This window comes from Callorhinus ursinus, unplaced genomic scaffold (assembly GCF_003265705.2).
Source record: "Callorhinus ursinus isolate GAN/ISIS: 27379988/994484 unplaced genomic scaffold, GSC_fseal_2.0 scaffold2, whole genome shotgun sequence".
NCBI classification, from domain to species: domain Eukaryota; kingdom Metazoa; phylum Chordata; class Mammalia; order Carnivora; family Otariidae; genus Callorhinus; species Callorhinus ursinus.
Window position 1 is genome coordinate 71290676 of NW_027397064.1, and position 22347 is coordinate 71313022.

Sequence of the window (22347 nt, forward strand, 5' to 3'; positions counted from 1 at the left end):
ATTACATATAATAACATTCACAAATCTTATGTGTGCATTCATGGTGTTTTGAGAAATTCATTCCCTTAATCTTTTCAAGATGTTAATAATAAGCATCACCACCGTAAGTTTCCTCCTGTTTCTACCCAGTCATTCTTTAGTGCGTATTTTATCCAGCATAGATTAGTTTTAACTTTGAGTGTATTGCTTTGTAAATGCCAATTGGGTAAAGTTTGTGATAGTATTGTTCACATCATCTCTATTTTTACTGAGTGGGTTGTTAAAAGTCTCCAACTGTACTTGTGGATTTATCTTTCTCTCCCTTTAGTTCAGTCAGTTTTTATTTCATATATTTTGAAACTCTCTTATTAGGTACACACACATTTACAGTTGTCATGTCTTCTTGATGCAATGACCAATTATTATGAAATATCCCACTTCATCTCAGTAATACTTTTGTCTTCATGTCTACTCTGTGCAATATTATATATAAGTATGCCAACTTTTTTTATGATTCATATTTGCATGTTTGTTTTTCCCATACTTTTACTTAGACCCCATCTGTGTCTTTATATTGGATGTGCAACTTTTGTACATAGCATATAGTTGGTTCTTGATTTTTATCCTTTAACTGTATCATAATATCTGCCTTTAATTCAAGTGGTTAGGTCATTAACATTTAGTGTAATTATTGGTATGGATTCATGCCTACCATGTTGCTATTTGTCTCTCATTTTATTGTTTCCATTTCTCCTTTTTTTGCCTTTTTTTGGGCTAGTCACTTTTTTGAGTATTCCATTTCATTTCCTTTATTGATTTCTTAACACTCTCTTTTAATTATTTTTTAGTAGTTCTAAGCTTACATGTATTTTTTCTTAAATTAATGTTCATTTTGAGTCAGAATTGTGCTATTTCATACATCGCTCTTTACACTTAACACTTCATTTTGCCAACTTCACTTCCCTTTTTATCCCATGACACCTCCTTTACACCTCCAGTGTAAAGACCTTATAATTGTATGATTACATTTAACAGCTGTGTAATTATATTGACATTAACCAAACATGATGAGACACACAAATAATCAAGGAAATGACTTCCAAGAGACAGGACACTCATGATTTATTTCTGATGCAGATGTTGGAACTATCATATAGGAATTTAAAATAATCATGATTAAAAACTGTAGTAGAAAAGGTGGAAAATACACATGAAATATGTGGCATTTTAGCAGAAAGAGAATTAAGAAAATGTCAAATGGAAATGCTAGATATGAAAGCATGAGATGAAAAATACTCTTGATTTGCTCATCAGTAGACTCAGCACAGCCAAAGAAAGAATCATGAACTTGAAGACAGACCAATAGAAATGACCTTATAATTGTGTAATTACAGTATTACAAAGTCATTGCTCTAAAATGGAGGGGTCAGGAAATAAAAAGGAAAGATTGGAAAGGCCCAAAACAGCATCGAAAAGGTGTGAGACAATATGAAGTGGTATAACGTATGTGTAAATGCAATCCTAGGTGGAAAAGGGACAGAATGGGATAGAAGAACTATTTGAAATTATTGGTTAATAATTTTCCAAATACAATGAAAGACATCAAATTACCAATCACAGAGGCTCAGAGAAGCCCAAGCAGGATAAATATCTTTTTTCCCAAACCCCACACTGTTAGACATATCATATTGAATTGATAAAATTCAGATAAAGGAGTAAATCTTGAAGGCAGCCCAAATAAAATAGACCTATTACAGAGGAATAAAGTTAAGAATTACAGCAGACTTCTCATCAGAAACTGTGCAAACAAAAAAACAGTAAAGTGACAACTTTAAAGTGCACAACTATAAAGCAACCCAGTGTTCCATACCACATGAAGTTATCTTTTACTTTTTAAAAAATATTGTATTTATTTATTTATTAGAGAGAGAGTGCACAAGTGGGGGGACGGGCAAAAGGAGAGGGAGAAGCAGACTCCCTGCTGAGCAGGGAGCCTGATGTGGGACTCCATCCCAGGACCCTGACATCATGACCTGAGCTGAAGGCAGACACTTAACTGATTGAGCCACCCAAGCACCCCTGAAGTTATCTTTTAAAATAAAGGTGAAATGAAGACATTTTCAATAAATAAAAACTGAGAATTCATTACTTCTTGACCTATACAGCAAAAAATGTTAAAGGAACGTTTTCAAACAGAAAGTGTACAGTATCATAGACTTGAATGCACACAGAGAAATACATACCTCTGGAAATGGTTAAAATGAAGAAAAATATAAAATATATTTTCCTTAACTTTAATCACTATGAAATATCATTGACTTTCTAAAGCAAAAATAGTAACAGTGCTCTTTGAGTGTATAGCATAGGTATAGATAAAATGTATGACAGCCTTAGCACAAAGAATGGGAACGAGGAATTGAGAATATACAATTGTTTAGTTTTTTATATTATATGTGAAGGATTATAGTATGATTTGAAGTTACACTATGATTAAGATGCATATTGTACAACCAAGTACAACCCTTAAAATATTAAATTATAAATGCACAAATAAGAATATAATAAAGCACATGAAATGAAATAAAAATTTTTAATCCAAAAACATGATAAAATGGCAAAGGTGCACCAAACACAGGTGGAACAAATAGAAAGGAACCAGTAAAATGGTAGATTTTGATTCAACCATATCAATAATTACATTAAATGTGAGTCCTTTAAATACGCCAGTTAAAAAACTGAGATTATAGCTCTAACTATACACTGGTTATAAGAAACTCACTTTCAGTATAAGAGATGCACTTTAACTATAAAGACACAAATAGAATAAAAGTAAAATTATGAGAAAAAGTTATACCATGAAACACCGATCATAAGAAAGCTGGAGTGACTAGATTAATAACAAAGTAGACTTCAGAAAGCAGAATGTTGCAGGGGATATTCCATAATGATAAAGGGCTCACTTCACCAAGAAGATATGATAATCTTAAATGTGTATGTACTTAATCATAGAGCTTCAAATGCATGAAACAGCAACTGATAGAACTTGAAGGGGAAACAGACAAGTATATAATTATATTTTGACTTCAACACTACTCTCTCATAACTGATAGAATAAGTGGGCCAAAAATTAGTAAGGATATATAAGATCTGAGAAACACTTTAAACCAACTTGACTTAATTGACATTTATGTAACGTTCCAGCTAACTACAACAGAATATACATTATTTTAAAGAACATATAGAATGTTAATCAAGATAAACCATAATGTGGGTCATAGAACAAACCTAATACATTTAAAAAAGTTTAAATTGCACAGAGTATTTTCTCTGAACATAGTGGAAATAAACTAGAAATCAACAGGAGCTTATCTGGAAAATTACCAAATATTTCAGAATTAAGCAACAAATGTCTAAATACTCATGGATTAAAGTAGAAGTAAAAAAATATATATTATTTTTAATTAAAAGAAAATGAAACTACAGCATAACAAAAATTGTGGAATACATCTAAAGCAGTTATTAGAATGAAATTTATAGGAATAGCAAATGAAGTCAAAGCAAATAGAAGGAATAAAATAATAAAGGTAAGAGAAATCAATGAAGTTGAAAATAGGAAAACATTAAAGAACACCAATAGTAGCAAAATATTTTTTTAAGATCAATAAAATTGACTCACTTCTAGCTAGATTTACTAAGGAAAAGAGGAACAACCCAAATTACCAATGTCAAAAATGAAAGAGGGGATGTCATTACACATCCTACATATATAAAAATTAAAAACTAGGAAACATTTCAAAACATCTTTATGCTCACAGTTAGAAAACTTAGGAAATGAACAAATTCCTTGAGAAGTACAAACTGCCAAAGGCCCCTCAAGAAGTAATAGATAAACTGGATAATTTCTATTAAAGAAGACTCTAATCTCAGATGGCTTTACTGGTGAATTCTGTCAAAAAAATTTAGGAAGAGGGAAACCTGGCTGGTACAACTAGTAGAGCATGTGACTCTTAATCTCAGGGTCATAAGTTCAAGTTCCACATTGGGCGTAGAGCTTACTTTAAAAATATTAGGAAGAAATAATGTTTAGTCTACACAAACTCTTTCAGAATATGGAACTGGAGGGGACACTTATCATCTCATTTTATAAGATCAGCATTACACTGAGACCAAAACTAGGAAAAAACATCTTAGTGAAAGAAAACTACAGACTAATATCTCTCATAGAGATGCAAAAATCCCCAATAAAATATTATCAAATCAAATCTAATATTATAAACAGGATAATACAGGATAATACATCATGATCAAGTGGAGTTTATTTTGGGGAATGCAAGGCTGGTTCAACATTCAAAAATCTAATATTCCAATTTACCATTCAGAAGACTAAAGAAGAAAAAACATATGATAGTATTAATAGATGCATGAAAACCAGATGTCAGTACTCAACATCTATAAAAATTCACCCAAACTAAGAATGGAAGTGAACTTCCTTAACATGATAAAGAGCTTCTTCATAAAACTTACAGCTAACATCACACTTACCTATGAAAGACTGGATGTTTCTACTACAGGTGAAAACAAGGCAAAGATGTCTATTCTTACCAATTTTTATCAATGCTGCACTGAAAGTCCTAGCCAATGCATGAAGATAAGAGAAATGTATAAAAGGCATGTGGATTGGATAGGAATAAGCAAAATTTTCTCTATTCACAGATTATCTGGCTTTATATAGAGAAAATGCCAAAGAATCTCCAAAAAAGGAATTAGAATTGATAAATTCTAGTTCAAATTCAAGGTTGCAAGATACACATTAATACACATATTCAATTGTATTTTTATATATACTAGCAATGAAAAATTAAAAATTGGAAAAAAAGGGAGCCCTTTACAATAGCACCTAAAAACCCATGAAATACTTAGGTGAAAATCTAACAGGATATATGGAAAGTCTCTTAAAAGCGCTAAAACACATTTGAAAGAGTTTAGACAAGACCCGAATAAATGGAACAATATACTACATTCAAAGAATCAAAGTCACAATGTTGTTAATATGGTAGTTATCTCCCAATTTGGTTTATAGACTCAATGTAATCCCAATCAGTGTTCCAATTAAAATTCCTGCAGGGATTTTTGCAGAATTCACCAAGCTGTTTTAAAATTTATGTGGAAAGGTAAAGGAACTAGAATAACCAAATCAATTTTGAAAAAGAAGATCAAAGTTGTCATATTTACAGTAACTTACTTGAAGACTCATAAATCTACAGTAATTAAGACTGTGTTATTGGCAAAAGGAGAGGCACGTTGATTAATGGGATAGAATAGAGAGACCACATAGTAAAACTATAAAAACTTCTAAAAGAAAATGTAGAAGAAAATCTTTTGGTCTTGGGTTGGGCAATATTTCTTAAATGTCATCACCAAAAGCACAATCCATAGAAGAAAATATTGATAAATTGGATTTCATCAAAATTCAAAACATATTTTTTTGAAAGATGCTGTTAAGTGAATGAAAAGACAAGCCACACAGCCTGGGAGATAGTATTTGCATGACACATATTTAATAAAACACTTGAATCAGAATAGATAAAGAATTCTCAAAACTCAATAATAAGAAAACAACCCAGTAAGAGTGGGCAAAACAGTTGAACAGACATAAAGAACATATATAAGTGGAAACACCAAAGCTGCCCAGTATCATTAGTCATTGAGGAAATCCTTATTAAACCACAGTGACATGCCACCGCATATCTATTTGAATGGCTAAAACAAACAAACAGCAACCAAAAAAAGCTCAAGAAAACAAAGATGACAAATACCAAGTGTTGGTAGGAATCCTAAATAACTAGAACTCTCATCCATTACTGGTGAATATAAAGTGGGATAGCCACCTTAGAAAAAAACATTTTGGCAATTTTATATAAAGTTAAACATACATGCTATATAAAATATAGTAATTTCACTTCTAGATATTTAGCAAAGAGAAATGAAAGTTATTGCCCACAAAGATCTGTATATTAAAGTTTATTACAAGCTTATTCCTAATCATCAAAAACTGGGGGGGAAAACCCACATGGCTTTTAACTTGTGAATGGATAAACAAACTGTTTTATGTCCATTCAGTGAATACCGATGTATGCAACAACATGAATGAAGGCCTTAAGAAGTAAATGAAAGAAGCCAGAATCAAAAGGCTGCATTCATTTGACATTCTGGAGAAGGCAGACATCAGGAACACAAAGTATCACTGCTTGCCAGGGGCTGGAGTGGCAGAAGTTGTCTAAAAGAGAGTCTGAGAAAATCTGGGAGGAGGGGTGATTGAACTGCAGTTGTCAAAGCCATAGAACGGTACACTAAAAAGGATGAATGTTACTATATGTAAATTCAATCTTAGTAAACCTGATCCTCCCCTCCCAGATTGGAGAGCACGTATGAGAACTAAGAAATCTTGTATAAATCAAGAAGTTAGCTGATAATGTTTCCAATTGATTAATTAAGAACAGCAGTGTATTTTTAGAGTTAATGTCCTATGATAATGTCCTAGAGAACAACAACAAAAAGAGTTAAAAGTGCCTTTGTGAAGTGAGACCAGGGAGAAGTGGGGAGAAGTGGGGTAGATGCTTTCTATTTTAATTCTTACTATATTATATATTTTTACCATATGCACTGGTAGGGTTGGTTATATAAACAAAATATTTTAAAATAACAAATAATTTGCTTTTGCAATATAAATAAGGGATTTCTGTTAAAATGTTTGTGTGTGTGTGTGTGTGTGTGTGTGTGTATCATCCTCAGTCTGTAAAATGGCATATAAAGTAGAAAGAAATGAAATCAAATTAGGATAAATTAGACTGCGTTTAATTCATTAGCCTAGAGTAGTAGTCATTTCTTCTCTGGGCAAAGGAAATTGCAACTAAGGGACATCATCCATACATAGATAAAGCCCATTGTAAATGCAGCATTACTCACCTGCTCTTTTAGGTAAAAGCTTTTGGTTCGACTTGAAAGGTCATTTATCACCTACAAGGGAGCACTTATGGGCTGCTTGGGCTCTTTTTGTTGGTTTCCTATAGCATTAAACTTGCTTATGGAAAATTTTGCTTGCATCAGCAGTCTATGCATGGGCTCATTAATGCATTAACAAAGCTCATTTTGCTGAGTTAGATTAGAGGTACCCCTCATTCAGTAGAGTGTCATGCACACAGTGGGCAGTCAGCATTTTCTTGATTGTTTTCTACACAGTTAGGGAAAGTCACTATGGGTGTTTTGACCCTCTTCCAAGACAGATTTAAATATGAGGGGTAAAATTATGGAAAGATCATCAGGCTAGCGAGTCTGTTGGTTTACATTTCTGGATCAGGTAAGTTTCCAGTGTTGAGTGGGAGTCATCCTGTAATACTCATGTACCTGAATTTTCAGGGACAACCCTGCTTTCAAATATGCTAGCCTATTTTCAGACCACAAATTCTAATTTTTGGTCTGGAAACCAGAGTTGCTGTAAGCTGTGGAGTAACAATGGCAGTGGGCATGTTGGTGTTCAATAGACTCCAGCATCAGTGTTATTTTAAAGGCCTATGCAGAATTGCTGACTGAAGATACCCCTATGATTTCCAAAACAAATTCCTGTGAATGAAATACTTCTATAGAGTAAGGCATGATTTTAACAAAATATGATGATCTTAGTGTCATAGTATTAACGTGTTCATTATAGGAAATTAGAGAAAAGTGTTGAAAAATGTAAAAATCATCTTTAGTTTTTTGCTTAGATTTTATTTTTAAAAAATTTTTTATTTATTTATTTGAGAGCGTTATAATTGTGGACAGAGAGCACGAGAGGGAAGAGGGTCAGAGGGAGAACCAGACTCCCCGCCGAGCAGGAAGCCCGATGCGGGACTCGATCCCGGGACTCCAGGATCATGACCCGAGCCGAAGGCAGTCGCCCAACCAACTGAGCCACCCAGGCGCCCAATCATCTTTAGTTTTTAGCTTAGAGGATACCACTACTAATATTTAGATGTATTTCCTTCTAGTCCTTATTTCTGTGCATATATACGTAAATTAAAATCATATCTTATATGATTCTACTTTTCATTTACTATTTACAGTGAGCAATTTCCATTCTGTTTAAATATTATTAAAAACAGGATATTATGCCTCATATGTTTTGTCAACATTTACTTACACATTTTGATTTAGGGAGATTTTGATTATTTCCAATTTTTACTTTTGTGAATAGTAACGGCAATGGAAATTTATTTATTTATTTATTTATGTTATGAACTAGTTTTTTTAATGGAGGAAGTAATACATTCACAAGATAAAAATATTCAACAATACAAAAAAGATACGTATTTATAACAATTCTCTTTTCATTCCCATTCCCCTAACTTTATCCCTCCGCTATCTTTTTAAATCATTTTCCTGTGAATCCTTCCAAAATACTTTTTTTTATTATGTTATGTTAATCACCATACATTACATCATTAGTTTTTGATGTAGTGTTCCATGATTCATTGTTTGCATATAACACCCAGTGCTCCACGCAGAACGTGCCCTCTTTAATACCCATCACCAGGCTAACCCATCCCCCCACCTTCCTCCCCTCTAGAACCCTAGTTTGTTTTTCAGAGTCCATAGTCTCTCATGGTTCATCTCCCCTTCTGATTTCCCCCTCTTCATTCTTCCCCTCCTGCTATGTTCTTCTTCTTCTTCTTCTTTTTTTTTTTTTTAACATATTATGTATTATTTGCTTCAGAGGTACAGATCTGTGAAGTATGCAATGGAAATTTAAAATAAAATTTTGTTTTCCTGATTATTTTATAAAGAGGAAGTGGAAATACAGCCATGAAGAATATAAACATTTTTAGGATTCCTGAGACAAACATTTCAGATTGTACTCCCAAAAGTTTGTACCAATTGATGCTCTACCAACTATGAATAAAGATGAAATTTCACTGATAACCCCTTGCTAATTCTGGGTGTTGTAATTTACAAAATCATTTCTTATTTGGCAAATGGAAATAATGTATTGTCATTTACTTTGCTCATTTTTCCATTGATATGTCTGTCCTTCCCAAATTTATTTGTCAGACTCAAGAAATAATTGGTTGAGAAGGGAAAAAAATTAATGTAGTAACCAATATGAGAATTAACATTCTAGATACTTCCACTCTTTGATCATGCTCAGATGCCAAAGACTTTTTTTATAACAAAAAATTCCCATTTTGTTTTGGAGCTGCCAATTTTATCACCTTGAAGTGGCAGTGTTACTACCAAAGAGAAAGTTAAAGCCAGAAATGGTTGTCAAAACACTGAGAGTTATTTTTAAGGAGTGTGGTTTTGGCCTTGAATGTTGAGCTCTGAATATAGCTTATCATTTGTAATAACAGGAGCTTAATTTTTAGTTTTTGTTTTTAAACATCTGCTGTGCATGAAATGTTTTATATAAAATATCTCTTAATCACATAAAAACCCTCTAAGATAGGGAATTATTATCCATGTTTAACCAGGGCATAGTCATATTTAGAGAGGTGTCATAACTTCACAGGCCATGAGGCTGGACTAGCAGTGACTCCGGATTTCAACTACAGGGTGGAGAGTCTTCCAATACTCTGGAGCCCTGCACTACACCTTGCTGACGTCTGATAATAGTAAACTCAAATGAACAGAACTACAAAGATAAGGTTTTTCTTTGTTTCTTTGCTGTAGTTTTGTGTTGTTGTATTGTTTTATACTTGCTTAACATAAGAGAAGCAGCAAAATTGAGAAAAGACAATCTGCCTTAGCCTTCCCTTTTGTTCTAATATGAATTCTTTGAGACTTCTCTGAGGTCTTCTAATTTCTTTTTATATTGCTTCACTTTTATGTCTTGAAGTGTATTTGTATAGCTGCAATAAAAACAGTTATTTTGTTTAATACTGCTTTGATAAACAAAAGAAACTGTAATTCCAGAGAAAGCCATATGACCCACCTTCTAAAGCAGCTATGATAATCCTGAGAAGTCTGAGATTTATGTATATATTTTTAAATTATGTATTTAAAAATTTCATTTCCCATTCCTCAGCTCTTACTCCCAGTTACCTTCTATGAATAGAGGGGCAGGCAATGCTTCCCGTCTTATGCTTGCATAATAGGAGTTCTTCATACTATCTAAGCCAATCTTTTGAGTTTTGGGGTCAATGTCAGAGAGGATCAGCCTTTAAGAAAAAATTTTCTTTCTAAATCACTTGCCCTCCTCTTCCCCTTTCAACTCTTCACTTACCAATCTATTTTTAGTTAGATCATCTTACTTTGGATAGTTTCCTTTTATTTCTAGATTGAGAATTATCTATTCCTTACCATATCTGATCATATAAATGAGTAACTGTGGATCATGATAAAAATTTCTGACAAGTGAACCCCTGAGAACTCAAGGACTTTAACTTTTCAATTTTCTTTGCTACTTTCGTTCTAAACTTTAGTTTTTCTCTTTTTCTATCTGCATATTCTTTTAGCCCTGTAGTGTGACTATTAACTATTGATTACTTGTTTCTCTACTGATTACTTAATCGCCTCCCTTAAAAAAGCCAAAGCTTCATTAGCTTTAAAAACTTATGTTTTTATCATTAACTTTTTGTGTTTTATTTCATCTCTCCCAAATAGATTGACCATGTCATGTGCTCTTTTCCTTACATCACCAACTTCTTTGTGATCCTCTCCCATTTGTTTTCTATCTTTTCTACCTCATGGAGATTGGAAACACAAAACTAGATTTCTATGAATTAATGGACCTCCAAAGTATGAACTCAAGATTATTCACTTCAGTCCTTATCAGAATGATACAGTATTTTCCTGAACAATTTTCTTTGTGAACTCTGATTCCAGGACAACAACTTCTTTTTTCTCTGGGTATCAAACACTCTTTTGCTCTTTCTGATACCACATGGTAGCCATGGATGCATTCATTTCTTTGGGTCATACAACTTTAGAACAATTAGAGATCATCAAATTGAATTCTCTCTCAGACAGATCTGTTGAGGACACAGAAGCCTCAAAGGCCACATTAATAGAACCAGGATTAGAACCTCAGGTTTTCTAACTTGGACCCTAAATGCACCAGACTGGATTAGAATAACTGCACTGTTCTCTCCTCTTTACCCAGGTTCATTTCTTTGTGCAACACAATAGCAATTTCTGCATATCACTACAAGATGTTGCTGAAAATTGTATCTTATGGGAGTTGGTTATAATTGGTCATAATTTCCCATGAGAACAATACTAAGAATGGTATGCTCCTGATCAAGAGTTTATGATCAAGTATATCATAGCTATGACAAGCGATATATTGAATTACAGGTCTGTAATGATCCAAAAATAGTATTTCATCCTCCAAGTCTTGTAAAATGCACCCTAATGTGCAGATTGATCAAATATAGTGCTAAGCTCTGTACCCCAGTACTGATGGAAGCATTGCCTAGAGTGAGCTCATTGAGTTGAGACCAAAAGGCCCAGTAGCCTGTTCACTAGACAAGGAAGTCCCTTGTTAGCCAGGACTACTGATCTGGGACTATTAGCTTTCTTTGTAGCTTAGGGGGGGTGGCTATTATTATTCAGATTTTTCAGTTTTCCAGAATATCCATACTGAGTAAAAATAGCACTGTGGAATATTGCCTTTTCCATTTTAGAGAACATTCTTATATGGGTTGTGGCCACTGATTGTGAACAAAACAAAGTACAGGAATAGGTTGGGCACTCAAGCTCCACTTTCTGATACATAGTCAACCTCTAGATTAACAATTTGTCTCAGAAAAAGGTAAAAGAAATTTAACATTATAAGAAGTCATTATAATTTTTGACATTTGAAATTTTAAAAAGATATCCTTGATCTTGGCAAAGTCAGTCTATAATTCCTTTATGTTCTTCCATACTTGGTTGGTATTATAATAACCTTTTTTTAAAAAAGATTTTATTTATTTATTTGACAGAGACAGAGATAGCGAGAGCAGAAACACAAGCAGGGGGAGTGGGAGAGGGAGAAGCAGGCTTCCCCCCGAGGAGGGCGCCCGATGTGGGACTCGATCCTAGGACCCTGGGATCATGACCTGAGCCAAAGGCAGACGCTTAATGACTGAGCCACCCAGGCACCCCAATAACCTTTCTTTTTTGAAATGATGGTAATAGAGGGTGCTTCTCCTGGTCCCCAGTGTTCTTCCTTGGGGAAAGCAAAAATTTAGTGCAACCCTGGTTGAGTCCCAAAATTATTTTTGAAATTTAACTGGTTGGTGAAATCCCCAAATCTGGTAACCACTATCAAGTATGATTTTATGTGAATATCAGTAGCTATATGGCCAGGAGCTGACAGGTCTGGAATGCACTCATGCCAGTGCTTGGCTGAAAGCCTGAGGGTCCCGGTAACCCCAGCAAGGGTTGGCAAGCAGGTCAGACAAAGAGGAGGCAGAAGTCCCGGGACCTTGTCCTGGGGAGGGCTCTGAGCCCCATCCTGCAACTCCAGGGAAGACTGAGCTTTTCCAACAAGTGGCTGAGTCCAGGGGCCCTGTGAGGCTGTGTCTAGAATGCTGAGATGCCTTTTGGGACTGAGGATAGAGTTCCACGTGGGGGGTGGGTGTGACAAGAACACATTAGCAAAGTGGGGGCAGGTTAAAGCCTGTACATTTCAGCCCCACAACAGGAGACATTTCCCACTGTTGTTGAGGACTCCGTCAGTTTCCCCAGGCTGATGGAGGCTGGCTAGAGGATATTTGATGACTGCTGAGAGGGTAGGGTGGGACTATGGAGGAGGGGAGTGGACTGGGTATGGTGAAGAACAACTGTGCTCCTCAGGACTCACCTCAAAGAAAATTACCTGCCTGCTCCTCTCCCCTCTCCCCCAGGTTGGATTGAGCAGTACTCAGCCTCTGTGCCCCAGCACATTGTGCACACATCCCTGCCTATCTTACCACCCTATCATAGTGTGCTTTAACTCTCCAATTCCTTTAGGGAATGGTCTTTTTTCTTTTCTTAGCTCTTACCATGATATTTGACATATATTTGGGAAGGTATTTTATATGTCAACTTGGTTAGGCCATAGTACCTGCATATTTGGTCAAACACCAGTCTGGATGTTGTTGTGAAGGTATTTTTTAGATGAGATTAATATTTAAGGCCGTAGACTTTCAGTGAAGCAGATTATCCTCCATAGTTGGGTGGGCCTCAACAAATCAGTTGAAGGCCATAAGAGAAAACAAACTGAGGTTCCCAGAAGAAGAGGGAATTCTTCCTCCAAACTGTCTTCAGACTTGAACTGCAATATCAACTCTTCCCTGCTGCAGCCTACACTAGGAATTTTGGAATTGTCAGCCACCACAATCCAGTAAGCCAATTCCTTAAAATAAATTCTCAGTGTCTCTCTCTCTCCCCCCCCGTGTGTTTGTGTGTGTGTGTGTGTGTGTGTACATGTATGTATACATATACATCCTACTGGTTCCATTTCTCTGGAGAACCGTGGCTAATACAATATTCTTTAATAATTTAAAGACATTTTTTAACATCTAGAAATCTACCATAGAGTAATTCATTTATCACCTGTCAAAGAGATTTATTTATTAGATTTATTTATTATCTAACATCACCATCAAATCCACATAAATTTAGGGATTAGGTGTATTTAAAAAATCATAAACTGGATGGGAGATTTCCTAAGCTTGAAGGTAAAGGAAGAAAGTGCCAAGGAAAAGATTGATTGATACAATTTCCATCTGTCACATTAGTTTTTTTGATAGCTATAAGTAAAGCTCCATAGAAAGATATTTGGAGAGAATGTTAACAGTAGTCATTTTGGGGATATGGGATTAGGAGTGATTTATTTTATTTTACTTCTTTATGTTATATATATTACTTCTTTTTGACAAGGGACAAGTATTACTTTTTTTCAAAAACTATGAAGATGGTACATTAGGAAGAAGCAAATAAATGTGAAGGTGGGAAAAGTTATATGTAACACATATGGCAAAGGATTTCTATCTTTATAAAGAGCTCTTTCAAATTGAGAAGAAATTTAAGACTTATCAAAGAGCTTAATGGCATGAACAAAAAATTCACTCAAGAGGATGAATCCAAAGGAAATATTTGAAAAAAAAGTTCAACCCCAATCATAGGGAAGTGCAAATTAAAATAAGATGCAACTTCCATCCATCATTTTATTAAGATTTTAGTGAGAATATCTAATCCTGACAAGTCTATGTGAAAATGGGTACTTTCATATAGGGCCAATGGAAATCTTAATTGGTACAACTTTTCTGAAAAGCTATTTGACAGTGTCTATCGAGAAGTTCTGATGTTGTAATTCCACTTGTGGGACTCTAGCCTAGGAAACTAAATTTGGTTAAAGATTAATCCACAGAGATATTCAACACAGTGTTATTTAATTGCAAAAATTGGAAACTTTTTTAAAAGCCTGCCGTACCTAAACGCAAATACTGAGTGAACCAGGAAACATGAACTCTATAAAGGATTCTCATTGTACTTTTGACTAATAATTTACCCATGTATTTATTCATTTATTCAATAACATTTTCAAATTCTACTAAAAAAATTGGAAACAAGTGAAATGCCTAAAAGCAAGAAAATGCTGGATGTCATTCAGTTACACCAATGGAGGGTCTATAAATGCCATCAAGTGACAATAAAGAGGAGATTATAAAAGCTCATGATATAATGCTGACAGAATAAAAAGGAAGCATGTAAAATTATGTTTATAGGTAAGATTCTACTATGGAAACCTATTTAAAAAAAAAAAAAGACTGGAAGATAATGTACCACAATGAGAATAGTTACAGGGTTGTGAGTCTTTTTATGTGTTTGACCATTTTGCATTCTTCTGTATAGTTTTTTAGACTTTTTAATTTAATACATGTTTCTTGGTTTTTTATCATCTGCCATACCCTATTGTAGGTGTTGGGGATGTGATGATAGATGAGGCAAGGAAGGTCCCTGCCTTCATGGACTTTTCATTCTAGTGGGGCTGGTACAATAATGCAGCTAATATACCAGAAAGGATGGGGAACAGATAGATCACTCTTCAAGAGGAGTCTGAAAATTTCCCTGAGGTGGTGATATTTGAGCTGAGCCCCAAGAATTAGGAGAGGAAGCGCACTACAGGCAAAGGGAACAGCCGGGGGGTGGGGGAGGAAACATGAGGTGGGAAAGAACTTGTTATCTAGAGCAATGAAAAGGAGACCAGTATGTCTGAAGGGTTGTGTGATAAGAAATGAGGTTCAAGAAGTGGGAAGAACCCAACCCAGACTGACTAGCCTATGAGGTCCCAAATAATGACTGTGGACTTTGTTTTTTTTCCTAGATGTACTTAGAATCCATTGAACGTCACTCTTTTCTTAACTAGAAGACAATAATAATAATAAAAAAAAAATCCCAAGACTGAGAGAACAGTTTGATGAGGAGCCATTTAGGCTGGCAGCCCAAGAATGTAACTTCTCAAATTAAAGGAGAATTACATGGGAGGGTGGCAGAGGAAATGTGTCTTATGATTAGGAACCTGTTCTTTCTGACATGATGCTTTGACATCGGAGACCCCAAATGAGGTCCTTTTCTTCCGTCCATGGCTACCAAGTCTAAAGCTGGCCAGAGGACTACAGGAAATGTCCTCCCTAAGGAACCAAGGATGTACTCTAAGAGATGTCACACTGTTCCCAAAAGTAGTCCTCACACCACTGCCACCCCTGCCAGTCTGCTGCTCACTACTGCCTTGGAGGCAGGAAGGACAAGGTTGTCCTCTCCCCCGCTCAGAATTCTTCTGCATTTTTATGCTTTCACAGGGATGTTTCAAGAGAATCCACACAAATAATATTGTCATCCCCCCTTTTTAGATTATGTCCCTTTATGGTTGACTTATTTTTGTACCATACTGTACGAGTTTAGGGGATAATGTTACTAATATTAGTTTTGGAAAAGCCCTTCTTTGACAAGTGAACTTTTTAGTTAATAACTATGCTGATAAGCAAAAATGTTAAACTGATCATTTTTCTCGGTTAAGAAGTTTTTAAATTGCACCAACAGCTTTTTGAGATTATGCCATAGGACATGTCCTTTCTGTATCTAGTCTCCATTTTGAGGCTATAAGTAAATAAATAACATAATCCTGGCCAATTTTAAACTCTACTCTTTGTCAGCCCTTTAAACATTATTGGGAAATATTTTCACTTCTATTTAGTAGAATCAGATTGCTATGCTGTGGTACTCTTGAATAGCTTTTGGTCTTGCGTACCATTTCTGTGATGGTGTATATATCTGTGATTGAGGGATTAGGCAAGACTGGGTGTCTGGCCTAATTAGGAGAGGCGGTGAACTTCCCCTCTCTTCCTAAAAATATTGTGCTGATATTGGAAAAAAACATTAGATTCTCATATGATACACAACAAAATCAATCATCTTCAGTATCAACTGGAGAAATTTTGTTGGATTATAAAGTAGTAGGAGCCGTTCATCCACTGAAATATCAGTGTGAATCAATCATCTTCAGTATCAACTGGAGAAATTTTGTTGGATTATAAAGTAGTAGGAGCCATTCATCCACTGAAATATCAGTGTGGGAATTTGGAGGTTATAAACCTATCCCCTTTGGGTGCTCTCTCTTTTTATTTATCATACATAAGATAACCCTGTAGCTAGTTGTACTGAGAATTGTGACATGAGCTCAGAGCATGAAAAGACTATAAAACTGGGGTCTTTAGAAATCTTTCAGTCTGCTTCCTGACCTTATCATATTTCAGGCAAGGAATCTAAGATGTGGAGACATTGTAGTGTTGGGTGGTTTGTGGTGGAGGTGGGCTGAAACATCTGGTTTCATCTAGTGTTGGCTGTGGACTGAGGGCATTCAAAATGGCTAGTCCTGTCATTCAAAATGTGCTGGACCCTTCCTAATTTGAGTCCTGCAGCTGGAAGTGAAAACAGTTGTCCTGGATGGAATCCCTCCCATGAGAGTGGTTCCTTTCTGAATGTCCTTGGATACAGCCTGGTAAATAGAATTTCTAAAAGTTGCATCTCTATTGAAAACTCCTTTGGCCAAAAAGTTTACCTTCGTGTTGTCCATATTTTATTAATGCTGCTTTCTTTATCATATTTTTCCTCACCATGAAGAAAGAGAAATGATTTGAAATGACCCCATGGCAAGAAAATCAAATGTTGAAAAGGAATAGAAGGGAAGCTAGGTCTTTGCCTGATTTCCTTTGACCCTGTCTGGCTTTCTTTTACACACACTAGTGCTAGTTGTCTTGGTGTTCTTTTCGTATTCAGCACATGGATGAGCTTGAATTGTTCTTTTGTTAACTCAGAAGCCTGCAAATGATGAAAAGATTATATATTCAGCAGGTCAAATTTGAGGCGGTTTTCTGAATTAAAAAAAAAATGTGTTCTGTAGCCTGCTCTAAAATTAGGGAAATTGAATCAACTGATGCCTGGAGAAGAAGAAAGGGTATGTGTCAGAAATTTGTGTAAGGCACTGGTCAATAGATATTTTAGCATATAGACCCAAAATGCAGGCAACTGACTTACTGAAAATCGTATCTAATTCAAAACAACTAATATTTCCCAAGCAAATATTTGGCTTTTAACTCTTGTTAGCACATTAATACAAATCGATGTATTTTGTTATTTTTCTGTAGTCGGTTGGTTTTTACATTTCTGGACACCACGGTGTGCTTGCCATCACATATAAATATGGATGAAAATTTATTTTCTGGTTGATTAGGAATGTGCACATCCTTTGGTTTCATGTGGGTAACAGATGTCTTGTGAGTAACAGATGTCTTGGCTTTTACAGACTAATTGGCAAAATGGGGAAAAGGGGCTAATTAAAGGGGTGGGAGGAGACACAAGAAAAGGGCAATCTTTCTTGTGGGGAAAACTCTAATCGACCTCCTTATTCTGGGTAATTACCTCCTTCTTCAACTTCATTTGCTGTCCCTTTCCATATGACTCAAGTACATTATAATGGAAAAGTACAAAATAAAGAAACATAAGGCTGGACTACTGTCTGCTAACAGCCAGATTTATCCTGTCATGGAATATTCTAGTATAATTGACTCAATTAACATCAGTCTTTTAAAAAACAAAATATGAAAGCATAAGTCTAATCACTAAGGGCAACTTATGTTTTAATTGGCAGCACAAGGGTTCTATGTTGAGGGTGGTTGATATAAATATAATTTAATTATATACCAAATGTGACCATACAGTGGTTTGGTGGGAAACGAAAAATTCAAGACTGAATATGTTGTATGTTAGCTATACATCTTAGGTTCCCTTTAGTTTGCTGTTTGTTCTGTATCAGTGCTATAGTACTGCCAGTTGACCTGGAATAAATGAGAACATTTAGCAGATGTTTGAAGCTATCATCAACAAATTCTCAGTTTTGTCAGTGTTTTCCATTGTGCATCATTTAAAGTAAGGTGGCATTTACTGTGTCTTAACTATGTTACCTCGGTCTGAATTAATCTTCTGATAGGTACATTTTACTTAAAACTGGAGGAAATTTTTATAGCTTGTTAAACATGCAATGAGTATCCACATTATTCCTTGGTAAGAGCTATTATGTAATCATTTTTATAAGGAGCTAGTAGTATTTCCAAGAAAAAGTATCAGGTTAGATTCTTAGAGGTTCACACTTAATACAAAACTCAGACAACCTGAAAGGTAAGGTTATTTATGTAGATGCACACACGTGATAATTGACTTTTATTTAACCACCTGTCTTCCCAGAAAATAAGTAGGTTTTTAAAAATATCAACCGTGTTTTAAAAGGTAATTAGGATAACACATATCAAAATCTCAATTGTCGGGCGCCTGGGTGGCTCAGTTGGTTAAGCGACTGCCTTCGGCTCAGGTCATGATCCTGGAGTCCCGGGATCGAGTCCCACATCGGGGGTCCCTGCTCAGCAGGGAGTCTGCTTCTCCCTCTGACCCTCTTCCCTCTCGTGCTCTCTCTCTCTCATTCTCTCTCTCTCAAATAAATAAATAAAATCTTTAAAAAAAATCTCAATTGTCAATTATTAACTTCTTTCTGCTGTATTAGAATTATATTTTATTCAATTGCTAGAAAGATGGGAAAATGTTTTATGGACTTGTCTTTTAAAAAAATAAAAAAATATGTATCAGCTTTGGTAGGGTAAAAACAACATTGCTTGAGTAGTCTAATAACTGCTACATTAATTCAGGGTCTTGATCTTTTTGAGCACTATTTCATTATCTATAAAATGGAGATGGTGACACCTAACCCCCACACTTGCACTGGGAATTTTACATAATGATAAAGACACATGAAACTAACATATGTTTAATTGTTGGGTGCTTTATACTTGTCTTCCTTCAGTGGACCCATATTCCATAGTTAGTTGCCTTGATTTCCACACTAGGCTTCTCTTGGAAATAGAAAATTCACAGAGACTTTGATGAGGAGTCTAGTAACAACTGGTTTGAGACTGTGGGTCAGAAGACATTCTTCCCAACTTCAGCCCCTTAAAATATGAGGTAAAGAATAACCACAGTGGATTAAGTTTCTTCAGTGTCAAAGAGTTTTCCGTATTTTGTAATTGTAAATTTCCAAGAATTATAAAATCATAGAGTCATAAAATGTTGGCACTCTATGAGGTTTCAGGATTTGGGGATCCATTGCCCTGACCCCGGTTCATTTCCCATTTTCAGAAGAAGGCACCGAGGCTCTGTAAGGTTAAATGTCTTCTCTAAACTCAATGAGCAAGTTAGTGACAGAGGCAGGACTGAGACCTTCTTTTTCTGAGTTCTTTATTGGGACCATGGCCAGACACCACCCTGCTGTGGGTCTATCTAGGTTCTAACCTGGGCTATTAAAAGGAGAGCATTCAACTCATTCCACAAGTAGAAAGGGATGCATTTCTTTGTTCAGCCTTTTAAATGGTCTGTACACCCTAGTTTATTCCGCCATTCCTTTATGGATTATGAATGTATTTCAATTGTTAGCATAAGACAACCAGCTTTACCTCCTCTAGTAGGAAAAGTCGTAGTTACTAATGTTTACAGAGTACTTCCTGTGTACCAGATGTTGTTCTAAGAGCTTTACATAGATTAATTTATTCTTCACAACAACAGTATGAGGAGGTATATTCTTCTTCTCGTCATCTTTTATATAAGGAAATGGAAGCATAGAGGGGACAAGTAATGGCCAAGATTCAAAGCTAGTATAACCAGGATTTGAAGGCCTTTGTCAGATTGGAGTTGAAATGTACTAGAGAAAGATTTCACTGTCAGAAGGCACCTGAGTGGATGGGTTCTCATTATATGAACTCTCTTTTATGCAAGGAAAGTGACTTAAAACCTTTTTCAAATCACCTGGATTTTATATATCTAGCTCTACTGAATCCTAATCAATGTAGATGATAAGGTTTTACTGTAGCACGTAAATACCAACAAATGAGTACAGTTTGACTGTTGAACAACAAGTGTGTAAGGGGCACCAACCCCTCACACAGTTGAAAATCTGCTTAATGTTTGACTCTGCCAAAACTTTACTAATAACCTATGGTTGACTGGAAGCCTTACCAATAACATAAGCAATTAACACATTTTGTATATTACATGTATTATATACTGTATCTTACAATAAACTACAGAAAATAAAACGTTATTAAAATCCTAAGGAAGAGAAAGTACATTTAGAGTATTGTACTGCATGTATTGAAAAGAAATCCATTTATAAGTGGATTGGTGTGGTTTAAACTCATGTTGTTCAAGCAACGGTCAACTGTAGATTTGTTTATATTAATCACCCTTGGAATAAATGGAGGAGTGAGCTATTTTGCTTGGTCCAATGTTGTTAACAAAAGAGTATTTTATTTTATGACTGTATTTCTTTTAGCCCATAGTAATAAACATGTTTATAGAGAGGGGAGGGTATTGTACCAATCAAGAGAAATTACTAAAGAAAAGATAGTTTTTGTTGATCGATATGTAATTTGTTCTTTCTTACACACCTAGTTATGTAGGAATATTATCCATATCTGCTCTTATATTGGTATTTGAAGTTGAGTATAAAAATTGTCATTTATGTATCAAATATTGTACAGTTATAACATGAGCTCCAATTTCATTAATAAGCAGTTTAAAGACGGATCTCAGAAAAAATTATTTTATTATAAAACTTGGTACATTCAGATAATTGTGGGGAGCAGTTATGATTTAAGAGAAAGCTCATTAGAATAACAATACAAAAGTCTTATTTAGTGTGCTATTTAAAAACAATGTAATTAAATAAAATCTGAATAAATTGTCACAACCACTGAACTTCATGCTGACAGATACTTTACATCAGAACAGATGAATAGTGCGCCACTTGGAACATGTGAGTTCATGTGTGTGTGGGGTGTGTGTGTGTGTGTGTGTGTGTGTGTGGTAAGTGCGGAAGGTTGAGGAAATTTGTGCAGTGGACAGATTAGCAAAGTCTAATTTTTGAAAGTTTTATTGCTGTAGATTTATTAAATTTTACTGTTGATGTGTTTTGCTTCATGGAATAGATGTATTCATTAAAGAAAAGTGCCTGAAGGTCATGGTCTGTGTTCAAAAGACTCTTTTTTAAAAGATTTTATTTATTTATTTGAGAGAGAGAGAATGAGAGAGAGAGCATGAGAAGGGTGAGAGTCAGAGGGAGAAGCAGCCTCTCTGCTGAGCAGGGAGCCCGATGCGGGACTCGATCCAGGGACTCCAGGATCATGACCTGAGCTGAAAGCAGTCGCTTAATCAATTGAATCACTCGGGTGTCCCCCAAATGACTCTTATTCTACGATGTATTTCTTAGTGAAGAGGGGGAAGTGTGATGGCTCATTAATGCCTTAAAGGTACTAAGACGATAGCAATAATACGAACATATCTTTGAATAGAAAGGTAAAGAGTCACACTGCTTTTTTTTTTTTTTTTTTTAGAGCTATAAATTTCTATGGTTAGGTTTGTGTTTAGCACATTCACTTAAAAGTTGAAGGGAGAAAGGGTAAATGAACAGAGCACACTGGGTGGTTTGGTTACTCAGATCTCTAACCACACTTTACAAGAGATGCTGGACAGCGCCCCTTGGTCGCTGTGTTACTGTATCCCAGCGTTTCACGGGAGATGTTGATTTAGTAATAGGCCAATTGAGTTTAAGAAGGAGGGACTTTGACCATGGCTGAGAAAATTGTTTTATTTTTATTTTTAAAGATTTTATTTATTTATTTGAGAGCAAGAGAATGAGAGATAGCACGAGAGGGAAGAGGGTCAGAGGGAGAAGCAGACTCCCTGCTGAGCAGGGAGCCCGATGTGGGACTCGATCCCGGGACTCCAGGATCATGACCTGAGCTGAAGGCAGTCGCTTAACCA

General features: G+C 35.5%; 1 protein-coding gene across 5 annotated transcripts in view; it reads left to right on the forward strand.

The window, feature by feature from the left end:
• The window catches only part of ACVR1C (activin A receptor type 1C), a 129036-nt gene that overhangs the window by 59864 nt on the left and 46825 nt on the right, over positions 1–22347 (forward strand). For 2 of the 5 annotated variants that reach the window (XM_073883904.1, XM_073883903.1), the window contains exon 2: positions 6100–6217. The exons of 2 other annotated variants lie outside the window; for them this stretch is intronic. The gene's annotated coding sequence lies outside the window, so the exon portion shown is untranslated. Of the gene's footprint in view, positions 1–6099; positions 6218–9637; positions 9660–22347 lie in introns of those variants that run through there. One more of the 5 variants, XM_025854679.2, reaches the window with a different exon arrangement.